Raw genomic sequence first — 18,198 nt, forward strand, 5'->3', positions numbered from 1 at the left:
GAACTCTCGCCGAGGCTCCAGAATAGAGCTCTCTTAGGAGATCCAACAAGGAAGGGTCTATCTCCATTTTTCTTAAGACTGTCCATAGTTTGGAGTGTGAGACGCAGTCGAAAGCGGCAGACAAGTCCACATAGACCATGTATACCGTGGTTTTCTTGGCATGCATGTATTTGGCCATTATGAGACTAAGGTTAAGTGCCTGTTCTACTGTTCCGAGACCTGCTCTGAAACCGAATTGGAGATCTGAGATAATTTCTTTTTCCTCACACCACAGTTGGAGTCTCTCCAGCATGACCCTTCCCACCACTTTGCCGAGGGAGTCCAGGAGAGAAATTGGTCGATAACATTTTACATCCTGGCGGTCCCCTTTCTTAAAAATGGGGACCATAATTGATCTGGTCCAGGAGTCTAGGATTCCTTCACTGGCTGCAGCAGCACAAACTCTTGTTAAGATGGGTGCCCAAAGATCCTGATTGAATTTGAAAAGGTCGACAGGAACGCCATCAGGACCCGGGGCTTTTCCTGTCTTACTTCTTTCCAGGGCCACCAAGATTTCCGAAATATCAAAAGATATTGGAATAGGATATTGTACCTCATTGAAGAGGTTCGTTGAATGGTCTGTGATTCCTTGATTTTTGAATATATTTCCGAAGTGGGCGATCCAAGTTCCCTCGTCTATAGCTACCTCTATCTTGGGGGAGTTGTTCGCTGAGAGGTATGGGGATCTCACTGTTCTCCAGAAATCCTTGCTGCATTTTGATAAGGAACTCCTGTCAAGATCTTTCCACAGTTTCTCTTTCAGTTGTTGGACTCTAAGGGTACGATCCCTTCTATACTGTCTTCTCAAAAGCTGAATGAGACCGACGTCTCTTGGTTTTTTGCGAAGAGCAGATTTTAAATCAATTAAGGCCTTAGTGCAGTTGTGATCAAACCAACCTTTTTTTGCTAGATGCTTGTTTGTAGTTTTTCCCGTGAGCAACTCTTTGGCTACTGCCAGGATTTCTCCAAAGTTTGACAGGACCTCTGCATGGTTTAGTGTCGGGTCCAGGCAATTGATAATGTTCGGGTATGATTGGTTGACTATTTTTTTTGTAAGTTTTTGCGGGTCAATCTTTTCCCACTTTATGGTGTAGCTGTTTTGTTTTCCTAGTTGCAATCTTTCTTGAGTGAGGGCTTTTGCTATGTTAGTGACCTTTGATTTACGCTCTGAAGAATAGAGTTCTATCTTTAATGCGTAGTGGTCGCTTAGTATATTTGTCATTACTTGAAAACCTGCAACCTTTGTAGCGAGGCCTTGAGACAGCAGGATATAGTCCACTGTTGTCTGATGGCCTCTGCCCACGTAGGTTGCATCGAATTGGGGTTCCCTCGCCTTTGGGGAGTTAGCGATCACTAAATCAAACTCTGACAGAATATTATTCATAGTATTGCCGGAATTGTTGTGGGCAAAGTGAGCTAATGGAGCTTCTTGTTCGTCCACGAACCCACAACGTTTGGAGACTGCCATTGAGCATGGGTGAAGGTTAAAATCCCCTCCCCAGAGTAGATGGGTCGTTTTAGAATTGGTCTCCTTCTGTAGTAGGGATCTCAGTCTCTCCTGCATATTTTCAACGAAAGTTAGAAAGTCGTCTTCCGTTAGGTTGTTGTATGAATTTACGAGAACTATGGTGTCTTTGTTAGCGAAGGAGAGAAATAGTATCTGGCAATTAGGGTCAGTAAAGAAATTGGTCACTTTTAGGCGAGATAGGGTGTTGGCTATATAAATTGTAAGTCCTCCTTTGGGTCTACCCATTGCACTACGGCTGGCTGGGGAAAAATAGGTTTTATACCCTAGCAGGTGGAGCTCTAAGGTTGTCCAGGTCTCTTGAAGGCAGATAATTTTGCCTTGTTCGAGAAAGTGCACTGCTAAAGGGTCATCCATCTTGGATCGTAAACCCGCCACGTTCCAAAATAGGAAGGGTATTGTGTGGTAATTAGCTTTTGGGATTAGAGTTTGTGAGATCTCCTCAAGGTTGTTGGTTAGGAGAGGGGAATGTGGGAGGTTAGAGGTAGTGTGATCAATGTCCCTTGGTAGTCAATCTACCATTTCTAGGGGACTAAATCGATTTACTAGTGGGATGTTGTGCCAAGGGTCCCATCTGGGCGGTTCTCTGCGGGTCACCCTCTGCTGGTATCCCCATTCTCCCCAATTTGGGCCCTGGTGGCGTGGATTTACTACGTGCCATGGATTCTCCTGCTCTCGGAAACGAGGGGGGCCATATTGTCTATTCTCGTAAGCTAGAGGTTGACGCTGGGATCGTTCAGCCCAAGGAAAAACAGGGTCCTCGAAGAAGTTACTGTTTGTGGGTTGGAGGATGGGGTAGAAAAAGGAGAGTGGTTTTATGCTAATTCCTCCAGTAACATTAGGTTGGTCCCAGGAGATAATGTAGTTGGCTACCCAGGGGTCCTCAAAAGATATAATAATACAGTCCCCTGAAAACTGTTTTTTACCTTTCCCCACCCATGGAGTCCTGCGTAGGGAGGAAATCCTTCCATGGCAATTTGTTGGCATGGGCCGATTTGCCTGTAGCCAATGATGGACTTTATTTTTTAGGGACCATGGAGGTTCTGCCGTGTTGGGCGCTACTTCGGGTACACCAATCATGACTGCAACGTAGGGGGCGGCCTCGGGGGGAAGCTCAGAATGAGCTCTGATTTCTCCAGGCCCTCTTAAGGTGTTTCTTTGAGTTGGTTGGAGAGTAGAATTTTGTGCCGGGATCTTGGGGGGTGCGGTTTTTCTTGGTGCTGGTTGTGAGGAGAGATTAGTGGATGCCACATTGTTAACTTGTTTTGATATGGTTGGGACTGTGGGAGTAGAGATTGGAGTAGTTGAAGGCAGCGTGATGGGGAGTGTTGGGGTAGGGGGTAATGTTATTGGTGTGGTTATCTGTGGTGCAGTGGTTTGCGAAATTGTGGGTTTTGCAATGAGAGTCACGGAGTTTGAGAGGGAATTTAGAAAAGGGTTGGTGCCTCCTTTCTTTTGTTGGGAATGCCCCTGATTGTGTTGTGATGGGGAGGTAAGCTTCGAAATCTGGGATTCTATCTTTGCTAGTTTTTGTTCTAGCGGTAGTAGAAGTTGTTTAAAAAGATCAGCTAGCTTATTTAAGAAAACAGAATTGTCATTTTCTTCCAGACCCTTATCTGCAGAGTGCTGAGTTGGTGAAACAAGTGAATTGGGAGTGGTACCTTCCGATTGATCACTATGTACTATTGCGGTAAGGAGTTGTTGCTGTAATGGTGGTAGTGAAATAGGTGGGGGAAGAGTTTTCAATATGGTAAGGTTTGGTAGGATAGATTTATTTTTACTGATTGCTCCTTCCCTCCTTCCTCTTTCTTGATTATCCTCCGAAGGTAATGTTTGAGTAGGGGATTGAGGGGGGAGCTCCGGAGTTTTTTCCAGGTCGGAGCCTAAAGGGGAGTCTGCAAGCTTGGATACAGATAAGTCTACGTTGTTAGGTAGACTACGTCTCCCCTCGGCCGCAATCCCTGGTACTATTTTATTAATTGTCGACAGAGGAGTTCTGGCTTGAGCTAGATTTCCCAGGGAGGATCTTTTTGCGAATTCTAGATCTAGTGAGACTCTATTTTTCATGAGGGAAATACTTTGGTCAATGAAGGAATTGGCTTTAGTAATAAAATCGTCCATGGGGCCCAATATATTTCCAACACTCCCTGGTGCTGCAGTCTTCTTTCCTCTTGTGACTACCATCGTATGAGGGTGGAAATCAGTATACTGTTTCCCGGGTCGGCAGTGAGTAATAGAATGTAATATAAGAATGGGGAATACAGTAAATACTTGCAAAGGAAGTGGCCCAGTCCAGTCCCTCCGGTCCTCGAACGGCCTCAAATGGCCCGCTCTTTGCCCGGTCTTCGCCCCGGGCTGCGACCCGCGCGCGTCCCGCGAGGCGCGTTCCAGGGGTCGGGTTAAGTGGTGTGACCAATTGTAGAGGCGTGGCACTGGGAGGGGGCGCGGCTCATGCGGGAAGAGGACCAGCTGGGGATGGTGTATGCTGGTCCTCGCAGTCCCGGGGCCGGCGCCTCACCCTCCTCTGCGGCCACGAGGTGTCTTCAAAGGTCCCAGCCGGTCCAGCAGTAATGCGAGGGGTTGATCAGCGACTCCAGTCGCGCTGACAGTACAAGCAGGGAAACAGAGCTGGGCAGTCAATTCACGAGTGGCACCCGCGAAGCGGGTGCCGCGAGAAGTTAACGGGCTTGGCTGGAGGCGTGGCACTGGGAGGGGGCGCGGCTCACGCGGGAAGAGGACCAGCTGGGGATGGTGTATGCTGGTCCTCGCAGTCCCGGGGCCGGCGCCTCACCCTCCTCTGCGGCCACGAGGTGTCTTCAAATGTCCCAGCCGGTCCAGCAGTAATGCGAGGGGTTGATCAGCGACTCCAGAAGAGGACCAGCTGGGGATGGTGTATGCTGGTCCTCGCAGTCCCGGGGCCGGCGCCTCACCCTCCTCTGCGGCCACGAGGTGTCTTCAAAGGTCCCAGCCGGTCCAGCAGTAATGCGAGGGGTTGATCAGCGACTCCAGTCGCGCTGACAGTACAAGCAGGGAAACAGAGCCGGGCAGTCAATTCACGAGTGGCACCCGCGAAGCGGGTGCCGCGAGAAGTTAACGGGCTTGGCTGGAGGCGTGGCACTGGGAGGGGGCGCGGCTCATGCGGGAAGAGGACCAGCTGGGGATGGTGTATGCTGGTCCTCGCAGTCCGGGGGCCGGCGCCTCACCCTCCTCTGCGGCCACGAGGTGTCTTCAAAGGTCCCAGCCGGTCCAGCAGTAATGCGAGGGGTTGATCAGCGACTCCAGTCGCGCTGACAGTACAAGCAGGGAAACAGAGCCGGGCAGTCAATTCACGAGTGGCCTTCCATTAGAGATATCTCCGTTCAAGTTCGTGAAGGACAACATGACCACTATTTTTGTGTGTAAAAAGCAGGCATGGTGAGGGTCTGGCGTGTTGTGCCAAGTAGATATGAGAATGTGACACTGACTGGACTGTTGGGAAACTTCCCTGCCTGTCAACCACCTGGCAGGTTACCAGAACTTCAAGATGGATGTGCTCAGCAGATGCCATCTAGCTGACCAGAATTGGTGTCTGCACCTGAAGGTAGTTCAATGTGTTCATTGCTCAGTGAAGTATGCCTTGGGTATACCTTTTAGGCTACTGCTGGGAATGCTCACTGTTGATCCTTTGCCTTCTGGAGTTGTCTTACCAGGACTTCTGGGGAGATGTGCTCAACTTTCATGCGACTCTAGTCACTTTTCCACATTTCCACGCCCTTGCTTCTGAGGAAGGTTAGGAGAGACCTGTCTCAGGTTATCCTAATAGCCCTGGACTGGTCTTAGAGAGCTTCGTATTCCATGCTGCTGAGTCTGGACTTCTTCCCCACTCTGTCAACCTATTTGAGAGAACCTGCTGTCACAACAACAAGGCAGAGATCAGCACCTAAACCTCTAGAAGCTACACCTTCATGTGTGGAAATAAAGCTGTCTTTGCCCACCATATCTTATGTTGCCCACTTCTTCCATTTTTTTGATCATTTAGTGCTCTTGGAAGCTAAGGCACCCCATGCAAATGATTCTGAGATTTCTCATTAAAGGCAAATCGTGGTTTTGTGTCATTTTGTTTGAACTGTTTTTTATTCTGCAGAACGTAGTGTTTACTGATGGTTCATATTGTTTCAGTTGAAAGAATAATATGTGCCCAAATCTGCAAGGTAATTCTGAAGATGTGCCATATGTGTTTTCATTTATTTCATTCTATCAGGGTGGCTGGTTATGAGTTGCCTTGCATGAAGTGTCTGTGCTCCTGGTGCTGCCGTGTTTTGTCAAATACAGAGATTGTTTGGTGTGTTGTGTGTTTGGTATTGTCTTACTAATGTGTTCATTTGCGTGCTCTTTTTGGAGTCCTGGCCAATCATTAGTTACTGGGCATTTTCCTACAGTCTTTTACCACGGATGTGACAGGTCATCAGTACTACTGCACACCAGCTGGGTCACCAAGGCTCTCCCTCTGGACACTTGAATCTCTTTGAACAGTCAAAGCTTACTCTTTTAGGTGGTAGGTGTGTAAACACAGATGCATCACAACATTGTAGACAAAAAGCAATAATTGATTTGGAAAGACAAGGTTAGACTGCAGAAGAAGAAGATAGGCCTCATTAGGAATTTAGCAGATGGGTTACTCTGTTACAAATGTGAAAGATATCCCGTCACCTGTATTACAAGTATATTATATACATTGTCACTTGTAATACAGCGGACCTGATATCCATCATATTTGTGACAGAGGAACCTGTCCACCAAACTCTGTATTGTGCCCTATGTCTTTAATTATCTGGTGAGTAAGAATGGCACTTAGATCTATGATACACTGAGAAAACCAGAAGGTGTATGGCCCTTTTGGGCATAGATACGACCAACAACATATGTAAAGCATTCCACCTTCTTGGATCCATGCTAACAAATAAGATTGAGCAATAACAGTGAAAAATCTAGATGCAAACACCGAAAACAAATCCTGGCGTAATTCCCAGTTGGAAACAGAAAAACTTAAATTTAAACTGGCCCTCACTACTTACCATAAGAACCTAAAAATAGCTTGTAAAGACCATATTGTAACTAAACTTAATCAGGCAGGAAATTCATCAAAGGATCTTTACAAAATTCTTAACTCCTTTACCAATTCCACAGTATGTGCACAACTGGTTACCCCCTCTCAGCGACTGTGTGATAATATAGCCGTAAACTTCGATGATCAAATCAACTTGATTTATAAACAATTCCCTCAAAACGCTGGACAGGTGCTACCTACAAAATCTGAATTAGTACCGCTAGCAGGCTCAGGTGAAGTTGTGAAACAGCTTAAGGATATTGGGGTCTTGAAAGTGGAAGCCATGCTAAAAAAAGGCGAAATCTACATCTCCTTTGGACATTATGCACGCCCACAAATTTGATCTCCTCGCCCCTCTTTGCCCGCCCCTATCGTGGAGATCTTGAACACATCGCTAAGTGAAGGCAGTGTGCCTTTAGATTGGAAGGCCGCCCAAGTGCTCCCTATCAAGAAGAAAGATCAGGCGCCTGTCGAAGTGCTCTCCAACTACCGTCCCATTTCGCTCCTTCAGCTTTTGGCAAAATAGCGGAGAGCCATGTAAACACACAACTAATGGACTATTTTGAGGCCAATTACATTCTTGATGCTTCACAGTCTGGGTTTAGATCCAACTATTCCACTGAGACTCCCATCGGGGTAACATATTATTTCAAAATGGCCTTGGATGATAACAAAGGAGTGATGTTGGTCTTGTTGGATCTAACAGCAGCCTTTGACACAGCCTCTCATCAGAAATTGATACTTCGACTGACAGAGGCAGGTCTACAGGGGCTGGCTCTTGATTGGCTTGTCAGCTTTTTTGGATCACCGCATGCAAACTGTCATTCTGGGCCCTTTTCGATCTAGCACTGTGAAGCTTAGTAAGGGTGCCCTAGGGCTCTTGTTTGAGCCTGACCTTGTTTAACATCCATGTGGCCCCCTTGCTAAAGTCATCCAAGAGTAAGGCTTTACACCATTCTCCTACGCTGATGATACACAATTACTCCTATCCTTTGATAAGGACATGGAGTTAGCCGATCAGCGTTTTGCAAAAGGCATGTCAGCCATGGCAGATTGGATGACGGAACACTTTTTGCAGCTAAATGCAGCCAAAACAGAAATCCTGCTGTTTGTTGCGGCACTAACTTCCTGGTCCCCTGAGTGGTGGGCGGGAGTATTAGACCCCGCCCTTCTCCAACCTCGGTGGCAAAACATCTAGGAGTCCGGCTGGATGTACGGTAATTGATGAAAGATCAAATCATGATCACTGCCGGGACCTGCTAACATACCCTGAGACTTTTGCTTAGAGTGTTCATGTGGCTGCCCCTCACTGTACATAGAACCCTGATTCAGGCTTTGATTATAGGTCGACTGGACTATTGTAAAGTTTTATTGGCATCTGCAAATGAGTTTTCTCCTAGCATATTGCAGATCGTCCAGAATGTGGCTGCACGCCTAGCTCTTAATAAACTACCCCGTACCTCCCTAGGGCCGTTATTAAAATCTCTCCATTGGCTTCCTATCTGCCAGAGAATACAGTTTAAACTCTGTTGCTTCGCTCACAGAGCTGTTTATGGCACAAGCCCGAGCTATATGGCGGATAAGTTCAAAGTGTACTGCCCCAACCGGTGTCTCACATCAGAAGGCAAAGGGTTGCTGTTGAGCCCTCATTTTAAGAAAATACGATCTGGAGGCAAAACTGTTGCCTACCTGGCTCCAAAATATTGGATTTCTTTGCGAGAGGATTTACGTAAATGTCCTAGTCTTGCTTGCTTCAGAAAACTCTGACAGACACAATTATTCAAGGCTTGAGCTATGGGAGTCTGTGCTGGTCTGACCCGCTTTATATGTTAACGTGGAGATACCCCTTCGGGGGTGATTCCTGCAATCTATATAATTCCCTACATACATACATACATAGCTGAAGTTATTCTGTGGGGTTTTATAGGAAGCTAGTCCTTTATATGATTTACCAAAAAAGAGGGATATCATGCAAAGAGTTCAGGTATTCCCTTATGAGTGATTGGGGGGTGAGTGTTTGAAAAGTTTCAGCACTCCGTCCATCATCTCCTTGTGTTTGCTTTGTTCGCCCTAAATTGGCAGGGTACGCCCAGACGTGGGTCCCTTGCTCACTTTGACACTGGATTCAAGCTAGCCTGGCTGAAGAGGGGTGTTACTCTGAAACCGGTCCCTGGATGCTTGTTTCTGGTTCAGGGAAGACCTGGCTTGGCAGTTCGTTCTGGACTGTTGCCATGAGGCACAGGGTCAAGACTGATTTGCATATAGCTGGATCTGAACTGAGGTGGCGAAGTGAGTTAAAGAACGATGATGGATTTAACCCAGATCTGTGACATGGAGTTAGCCTATCAGCGTTTTGCAAAAGGCATGTCAGCCATGGCAGATTGGATGACGGAACACTTTTTGCAGATAAATGCAGCCAAAACAGAAATCCTGCTGTTTGTTGCGGCACTAACTTCCTGGTCCCCTGAGTGGTGGGCGAGAGTATTAGACCCCGCCCCTCTCCAACCTCGGTGGCAAAACATCTAGGTGTCCGGCTGGATGTACGGTAATCGATGAAAGATCAAATCATGATCACTGCCGGGACCTGCTATCATACCCTGAGACTTTTGCTTAGAGTGTTCATGTGGCTGCCCCTCACTGTACATAGAACCCTGATTCAGGCTTTGATTATAGGTCGCCTGGACTATTGTAAAGTTTTATTGGCATCTGCAAATGAGTTTTCTCTTAGCATATTGCAGATCGTCCAGAATGTGGCTGCACGCCTAGCTCTTAATAAACTACCCCGTACCTCCCCAGGGCCGTTATTAAAATCTCTCCATTGGCTTCCTATCTGCCAGAGAATAAAGTTTAAACTCTGTTGCTTCGCTCACAGAGCTGTTTATGGCACAAGCCCGAGCTATATGGCGGATAAGTTCAAAGTGTACTGCCCCAACCGGTGTCTCACATCAGAAGGCAAAGGGTTGCTGTTGATCCCTCATTTTAAGAAAATACAATCTGGAGGCAAAACTGTTGCCTACCTGGCTCCAAAATATTGGATTTCTTTGCCAGAGGATTTACGTAAATGTCCTAGTCTTGCTCGCTTCAGAAAACTCTGACAGACACAATTATTCAAGGCTTGAGCTATGGGAGTCTGTGCTGGTCTGACCCGCTTTATATGTTAATGTGGAGATACCCCTTCGGGGGTAATTCCTGCGATCTATATAATTCCCTACATACATGCATACATACATAGCTGAAGTTATTCTGTGGGGTTTTATAGGAAGCTAGTCCTTTATATGATATACCAAAAAGAGGGATATCATGCAAAGAGTCCAGGTATTCCCTTATGAGTGACTGGGGGTGAGTGTTTGAAAAGTTTCAGCACCCCATCGATCATCTCTTTGTGTTTGCTTTGTTCGCCCTAAATTGGCAGGGTATGCCCAGACGTGGGTCCCTTGCTCACTTTGCCACTGGATTCAAGCTAGCCTGGCTGAAGAGGGGTGTTACTCTGAAACTGTTCCCTGGATGCTTGTTTCTGGTTCAGGGAAGACCTGGCTTGGCAGTTCGTTCTGGACTGTTGCCATGAGGCACAGGGTCAAGACTGATTTGCATATAGCTGGATCTGAACTGAGGTGGCGAAGTGAGTTAAAGAACGATGATGGATTTAACCCAGATCTGTGACTGTGGGTGAGTGTTTGACAAGTTTCAGCACTCCGTACATAATCTCTTTGTGTTTGCTTTGTTCGCCCTAAGTTGGTAGGGTATGCCCTGACGTGGGTTGTAGGAAGTTGGCTCTGTATATACTATACCAAAGTGAGGTATAGTGTGCACAGAGTCCAGTGGAACCCCAAAGGTAGGCAGAGGTAAAAGTTAGATAGAACCTTACTCCCTATTTTTGGTAGTGTGGTCGAGCAGTAAGGCATTATCAGAGGACAGTGTTTAGCATCTGTTATACACACTCAGTCAGCAAATGAATTCACACACTCAAAGACTGAACTTCAGAACAATTGTTTTTGTATAAAAATATTCTTTTAGTTATTTTATTTCTAGAACCAAGCAAGCCTGGCACAGGTAAGTAATAAATACTTTACAGTAGTAAATGCTTATTCTAAAACAGTTCAACTGCAATTGTAAATGTACTATGGTTTGACTTACAGTATTGTTTCGGAGAAATGCAATCACTTGTAAATACAGTACATAGACTTGAATGGGATTTTCAGTAAAATAGCGGGTAAATTAGTTTTGGATTACTTTTCTTACTCAGTGCTGTATTCCTGGATGCAGCACTGGGACATTTCCTGTAAACAGGTGAGTAAAAGCATTTTTGTTAAATCGTACAATTTGAAAGAATTTCTTTAGATTTCAAAACTCCACACTTAGAAACTTTTTCAGGAAAAAGTGTCAATGTTATCCTATGGAGCAAAATATGGTTATCAGGTTTTAGGTAAGTAATCGGTCTTTGGAGTTGAGGTTCTGGGGTTAGAACAAGGGTTCCCCCAGGGTGAAGGATACACTCTTGTTACACCCTCAGCGGCACTAGGGCGGCCGGGTGCAGAGTGCTGAGGCCCAGTGTTATCCAATAGGGGATAGAGGGCCTCCGGTTGGTGGCTGGACTTTAGGTAAGGTCAAATGGGGAAACAAATTAGCACCAAAGGTGCTCAGCGGGACTAAGGCGGCCAGGTGCAGGGTTCTGTTTCGAGGTCGGATGCCCTGTTGTTTCCAATGTAGAACCTCCGGTTTGCAAAAGCACGGCAGGCAGGAGACGAAGGACTTCTGGGTGCGACCACCACTTCAAGAGGTGAGTTGGGAAGTTAGGGGTTGGTTAGTCACCTTTGGTTTGGGCACACAGGACCGTGGGGGGCTGGGTGCCGTGTGTCTTTTGGGGTCTGATCTCCTTACCAGCTTCTTGTCGTTGTTAGGGGGACCATCTGAATTTAGACTGCAGGTGTCGGCTGGAGGCTTGCGGCAGGTCAGGGGTCGCCGGATCTCGGTTCAGGATCGCCGGGGTGACCTCCTCGTTGTGTTTGACCACTCGAGCTCGGGCCATGGACTGCGGGTTCAGAGTGGGGTGGATTTGCGGTTTCCGGCTGCCGCCAGAGGTTGCAGTTGAACAAATTCGGTGTACACGGGAGAAGCAGTCTTTGGAAGTGAAGGAAGCAGGCAGGTCCTCCGGGGTTTTTGAGGTTGCTGGCTGCAAGACACACCGGGATTTCGCAGGAGCAGGTTCAAGGGGAGACAGGCCTGTAGGGCTGGGGCCAAGTCAGTAGACATCTTCCTCTTGTTTGCTAGCTGCACAGCTGTTCGGTCCTTCTTTTCTTCTTGCCATTTCTGGATCTGAGGAAGCAAGGTTCAGGGGTGCCCCTAAGTACTAGATTTAGGAGCGTTACAGGTAGGTAAAGGGCAGGGACCTATGGGTCCCTTCCCTGGGGTAGATACACCCCCTATTATACCACCCTGCAGTGGGAGGGGGGCATATGCCTGTCCGTGGTTGACTGAGTCCCCCCATCTTCAAGATGGTGTGAACTGTGATTTGTGCTTCACCTTGCCTCCCCCACCTGAGGGAGTGGAGTTGGCAGAGGTGGGCACACCTCTCTTCCTCACTTGTTTTTCCCGCCGGTTCTCCCGCCCAAAGTGGGGTTCAGAACCAGTGGGGACCAGTTGCTGAAAGCAGCAATTTGCCTAGGGGAGCTCAAAAAGGCCGCAAGCCTTTGAAGCTTCCCCTTCGTGAACCCCGCCCATCCTGGGGGAGGAGCCTTGGCACCTCGTCCCAGGATGTGCATTGTTTCATGCCCCAGAGAGTCCAGGGACTGCCAGACTCACAGGGGCGTGGCAGTGGCGGTCTTCCGACCACCGTATTACGACTAAGGCAGTTGGGCCGTCCTGGGACCACTCCAACCGCCTGGGATCAGAGATCACTTGTGGTGGCTCAGCGGTCTTGAGGCCACAATATACTTGGCGGGCCATTTCAGCCCCGCCATGCATATTATGATGTTCCTTACCGCCACACTTTTCATGGCAGTACGGCTGCCATGAAAAGTGTGGAGTGGAGGAAACAAAGGAGGCCCTGCAGGGCAGCCTAGTGCCTCTGCACCATTGGGTGCATACTGGGGGGCACCTGTTGTGCCTCCCTGTGTGCATGCACCCCAGTACCTGTACGGCATGGACTGCAGTAATCCATGCCGTGCATATACTTATTTTGAAATTCCCATTGCAATTCCTGTTTTATAGGCACTGTTGTGGGAACGCCAAAGAACCGTCCGTCAGACAAGAGATAACTCCTTATGTGGCAGGAGGTTCAAACACAGGTTTTGTGGAGAGTGGCGCTCCCGCCCCACCAAACTCATAATAAGGACGATAGACATTTGCAACTACTCATAAAGTCAATAAAATGAGACACAAGACTAAATTAGGAGATCCACACCAATTCATAAAAGTAACACACATCTTTATATATATTTATCTAGGCACCAGAATCAATACGATCAGATAAGTACGTTTCGAGATAGAAATACTTTTAGGTTTTAAAAATACACACAGTGCAATTTTCATAGATTCCAATGTTATTCTATGGGATGAAAAACAAATACTGCATACAAGTTCTTTGCAGCGACTTACGAAACCAATCCTTCGGACTTAAGGTGTGTACAGGGCAAGGTCCTAGGAAGCACGAGCTGGTCACCTCCATTGGTACTAGGGTAGGGCGCAGTGGCGCAATACCGTTTTGGGTGCCCAATGTTAGTCTAAGGGAATCAGCCTTCGTGAAAAGAGGCTGCAGGTGTAGACTGGGAGGCCAGTCGGGCTGAATCAACAGTGGTGCTCAGGCCTCACAATGCTGGGGGATGTCGGGAAACCTTAAGTACTCTTTTCCACAGGTCCGGGGCAAGGGGTGCAGAAGTACTTGAAGGCATCAGGTTTTTGTCACCGGAGGCACTCGCGGTTGAGGGGGCCTGCACAAATAGGCTGCAGGTCTTCTCGGAAAGTCCACAAAGGGCAAGTTCAAGGTGGCCTTCATCTCTGGAGGGTCGGGAACCATGCTGGCACCGTTGGCCACCTTCAGGTCGGGCTAGGCTGCTTGGGTGAAGTGATGCTTTCAGGTTTTGGCGATCAGGAGTCCTCACAGGTGTCTCTTGGGGTGCCTGCAGGATGCAGGAAATCGGCTCCACTGCTCCACAGGAATTCCTGGTTCTTAGGTGAAGTGCTGGCAAGTCTCCCAGGCTTTGGAGCTGCAGGACAAGTCATCTTTGGTGCAATTGCCGAAGTCAGCAGACAGGCCGGCAAGGTTTTTGCCATGTCAGTTGCTGGTTCATCTGTTCTTGCTCTTTGCGACTCTTCACATCTGTCTTCTTTCAGGTCAGCAGGATTTCTTGGTGCCAGGGGCTCCCATAAAAACAGAATTTAGGTGTTTAAGGGGAGTGTAGGGTAGTTGCCAATTAGCTACTTACCCCAGGGGTCACTACGCCCCCTATATGACCACTTCCTTTGGGATGTGCGCATAACCCTCTCCAAGATGGCAGACTCTGAAATTTGTCTTCACTTCAGGTAACCCACATTAGGGGTGGAACTAGCCTGAAGGTGAACACGCCTCTCTGATTACTAATTTTCCCACCTTGCCCAGGCGCCAAATGGTCCCTGGTAAAGGGGGTCGGCATCCTCTTCTGTGAGAGAAGCCAGATTTGCATACCATATGCAGTGGTCTCTTTGAAGCAGCCTACTTTGGAATGCTAATTCGCAGGTCCTCATGTGAGCGGTGATGTAAACACCCTCTACCCAAGCAGTATTTGTTTCTGGCCTCCTGAGAGCAAAGGCCCTTGACCCTTGGTGTCTGAAACTCATCAATGGTGGCAGGCTGGCTAAGACCAGTCAGCTAGCACACTACTAATTGGTAGGTTTTCATCGGGCACCTCTATGGTGCCCTCTGGGTGCATGTATTAATAAATCCACCACTGGAATCAGCGCGGGCTTATTAATATGTGATGTTTGATACCAAACATCTCTGGTTTCAGTGGAGCCGTCATGTAGCTGGTGATCTCCTTTTCACCAGTGTCCATCACATGTTGTTAAAAGGGCTTCCCTGGACACTTGTACTGGCAGCAATTAAACTGGTCAGCACAGGGGCATACCAGCTCATGTAGGTATATCCACACATGTTGTATAGTGCACCCTGCCTTAGGGCTGCAAGGCCAGCTATAGGGGTGACTTACCTGTACTGCATGCAGTGTCTGCTGGCATGTCACACAGGGTTGTGTGACACACACAGAAGAGAACCGGATAGCAAACAAAAGGTGGCACGTGATCTGTGAAAAAATACTGCCCTCACTCACAACATTGTGACATGCTTCATCATTGGGCTTGCTTCAGTACACCCCTGCACAGACCAATGCCTGGGGTGGAGCAATGGGGGGGGGTAGACAATACAAACAGAAACATATATACAAATAAACATTGGGATCACCGAAAGAAAAGTGCAGTGAAGTTTAAAACAAGCTTGGTGGTGTCTCTGCTCAACAATTTATTCCTGGACCCACCAGCTAGGCTTAAAAACGTGAAAGGTGGTGGTGATAGGAGAAGTTTTAAGAGTTCCTTCACGCCTCCTTACTGCCAAAGTGTCGACATGTTTCTGCCCTGTTGTGAGTTGCCACAGTGTTGAGTCACACCGGCATTCCTCAGGACCCTTTTCGTATTCTAATTCGTGATTACCCTCGGTACCACCGTTCTGTATCCTAGGAATCAGTCTGTTCCAAGGAGAGGGTACCCCTAAGTAACAATCACTCGATATCCGCATTTCGTCAATGTAGTGCTAAAACTGGCAAGTAAATGGAAGAGATCCCCTGTAGTCACACTTTCGTCAAGTTAGGTAGCCCTGCCTGGAAATTGTCCAACCCTTGCCGTGCAGAGGGATGTGTGTCAAGTCATGTTGTCACTTTTGTTTGCACCAAGTCACAGCGCCTGCAGTGGCTGTCTATATTTGTTTGGTAAGGGGTCCCTTAGGGTGGCATAGTTTGTGCTGCGACCCATAAGGACCTTCTTTAGCCTCCTTATTCTAGTTTCCTGAGGTACCATTTACTAGGGACTTACAGGGAGGGATAAAGGTATTGCTAACTGGGGAACAATTGTGCAGGTTTTTTTTTGAGATCTGGCACTGGGGACCTGGTTAGCAGAAACTCAGTCCACTTCCAATGATGTATGTTTAATTGTCTTTTCCATAATTCGCATAGCCTAACTAACTTGTAAGCCCCTAGTGTATGGTATCAGGTGTACCCAGGGCCTGTAAGTTAGAGTGTCCCTGCAGGGACTGCAACACTTTTTGTGCCACCCTAAGTAGGACATGGTGAAACATCGCTTGCAGTCTAACGCTGCTGACTGGAAGAGAAGTTTAAAACCAATAACTCGACTTTGCCATTTAAGTTATGACAAAGCCCAACCTCCCTTTTTAATGTATTTAAGTCACCCCATTGCAGGCCCAACAAGCTCTAAGGCAGGGTGCTGTATGTTAAAAGGTGGAATCTGTTCTTTTACATGTTCCAGCAGCAACAACAATAAAGTGACATGTTTACTGTTCAAAGGCTAGTAGTCCATTGGCAAATATAGAGTTACAGGCTGGCACCCCAACCCTGCTAACCTCTGAACGGGACAACTAAGGTTGGTACTGTTTGGTATTGAAAGTATGAGTGCATTAATTCTGATTTAGTAGTTAAATTGAATTTAATGTGACTGGTGGGCAAAGTGCAACTTTAGAAGTTTTCGCGTTAGTTTTCCATGTTTTTCAGTGCCCATTTACTGATGTATGCAGAGCTTGTCCTGCAAATAGTTTTCTGCCCTCCCGGGGAGACATGCTAATGACTACCAGAAAAGGACACAATAGGGGCCTGAATGAGAGAGAGGTGTTACCTCCCTCCTGAAGGAAGCCACACAGGTTTTATCCCAAAAGCTGAGCTTCAAAGGAGAAGCCGCCTTTGAAGGGGAAATAGTTAACACTTGGGAGAAAGACTGCTCTATTGTTTAGGCAGTTAGGCTGACACTTGGGACGGGAGAGGAGATCTCAGTTGTCAAACTGTTTTTTCCAGGGGTGTGTAGCCCGTTGGTAGCTGCGCCTCTGGTATTGGGATATGTAGGTTTGAATGCCAAGAGAGGGGTCTCACCATCCTGGGAGTGGGCAGACTCGTGCATCCTGGGATAGCCAGATGCCACACTTCCCAGGAAGTGGTAATCAGGAGGGAGGGAACCTGGTAGCCCATTGGCTACCAACTGCATCCCACCCTGAGGGCTTTTCTGAAGAGAAATGGGGCACAACTTTTACCCAGAACTCAGATCTCGACCGACTTGGAAGAAGGGCTGAAGAAAGACTGCTCATTGGCACCGAAGGATCAGTGAAGAGAGACTGCACTGCTGAAGAATGAACCTGCTGCACCTGGTGGCTGGTGAAGAGAGGGACTGTGCCTGCTGTGTACTGCTCAAAGAAGGAGTTGTCTCCAGAGTCCAGTCCAAGAGATGCCAAGGGCCAGCCGACAGGCAGCACAAGGACACAACAGCTGCTGGGCCAAATTGGTAACCCAAAGTTTTCCAACCACTACCACCACCGCCATGCAGCACCAAGGACTACGAACCGCAGCACACAGCACACAGTTGATCCCTAGTTGGCTGAACCCGGAAGCGCTGTCAGAAAGTTACTGGGACACCCAGAAGAGTTATTGACTCATAAAATATTATTATTGTGACCGTGACAGCAGGCGACTGGTAGTCCAGTGGTGACTGGACTTTAGCCAAACCAGAGAGGACTACATGAGACGTCGACCCTGCACACAGGACCCCCTCCCCATCTTCATGGACTGAGGTATTCCAGCATGAAGACCCCTGTTGACCAGGTCGGATCCACATCATCCTTTGGGCATCTTCAACATTCATCATCCCTTGCATCAGGGTCATGCCATAGGAATACATCTCAACAAGGAACTGCTGAAGGACTGCCTCACCTGTGAAGGTAACTGGTCTTGAGGACCCTGCTGATCACCATGACTAGTTCCCTGCTAAAGTTGGACGCACCAAGTGCTTCTAACCAACCACAGTGACAATTGCCTTAGTCCAAATGTTTTCCAGTGTTCTTTTTTAAAAATTTGTGTCAGATTTCTTGAGCGTTATGTTGATATCTTTTCCCAATGTTTTGGTGCTGTTTAAAGGCTTAACACTTGTTCCTCTGTGTAAGTCTTTCTGCTCAGTGCCACAGCTACCAAAGGTTGAGCTGAGGTTTCTTTAGACGAAACCTACTGGACCTACTGGGGTTGGTAAGTGTATTACACAGTGAAGTCGTACAACTACACCCTTTAATACATACCACAAATGGTATCTAAAGTTATATCTCGTGTTATTATCGGTCATATCATATAAACATAATACCTGCCATTACATTGGCCTTGAGCACGGAGGGATATTTTGATGAATGATGTGTTCTTATGTGAATATTAGTTGGTCTCTGATCACAATTCTCTATGTCCATTTTTCTGTAACGCTCTATCTAGTTGTTCAGGGTAACGTCAGTGCTCGTGTCCATTGTCTCTCTGTCACACTGTTCATA

At 47.5% G+C, this 18,198-nt stretch overlaps 1 protein-coding gene across 1 annotated transcript in view; it reads left to right on the plus strand.

The window, feature by feature from the left end:
• The window catches only part of LAMA1 (laminin subunit alpha 1), a 549,300-nt gene that overhangs the window by 408,011 nt on the left and 123,091 nt on the right, over positions 1-18,198 (plus strand). The gene's annotated exons all lie outside the window — the stretch shown is intronic.

Source organism: Lissotriton helveticus, chromosome 4_1, assembly GCF_964261635.1.
Source record: "Lissotriton helveticus chromosome 4_1, aLisHel1.1, whole genome shotgun sequence".
In the NCBI taxonomy this organism is placed as follows: domain Eukaryota; kingdom Metazoa; phylum Chordata; class Amphibia; order Caudata; family Salamandridae; genus Lissotriton; species Lissotriton helveticus.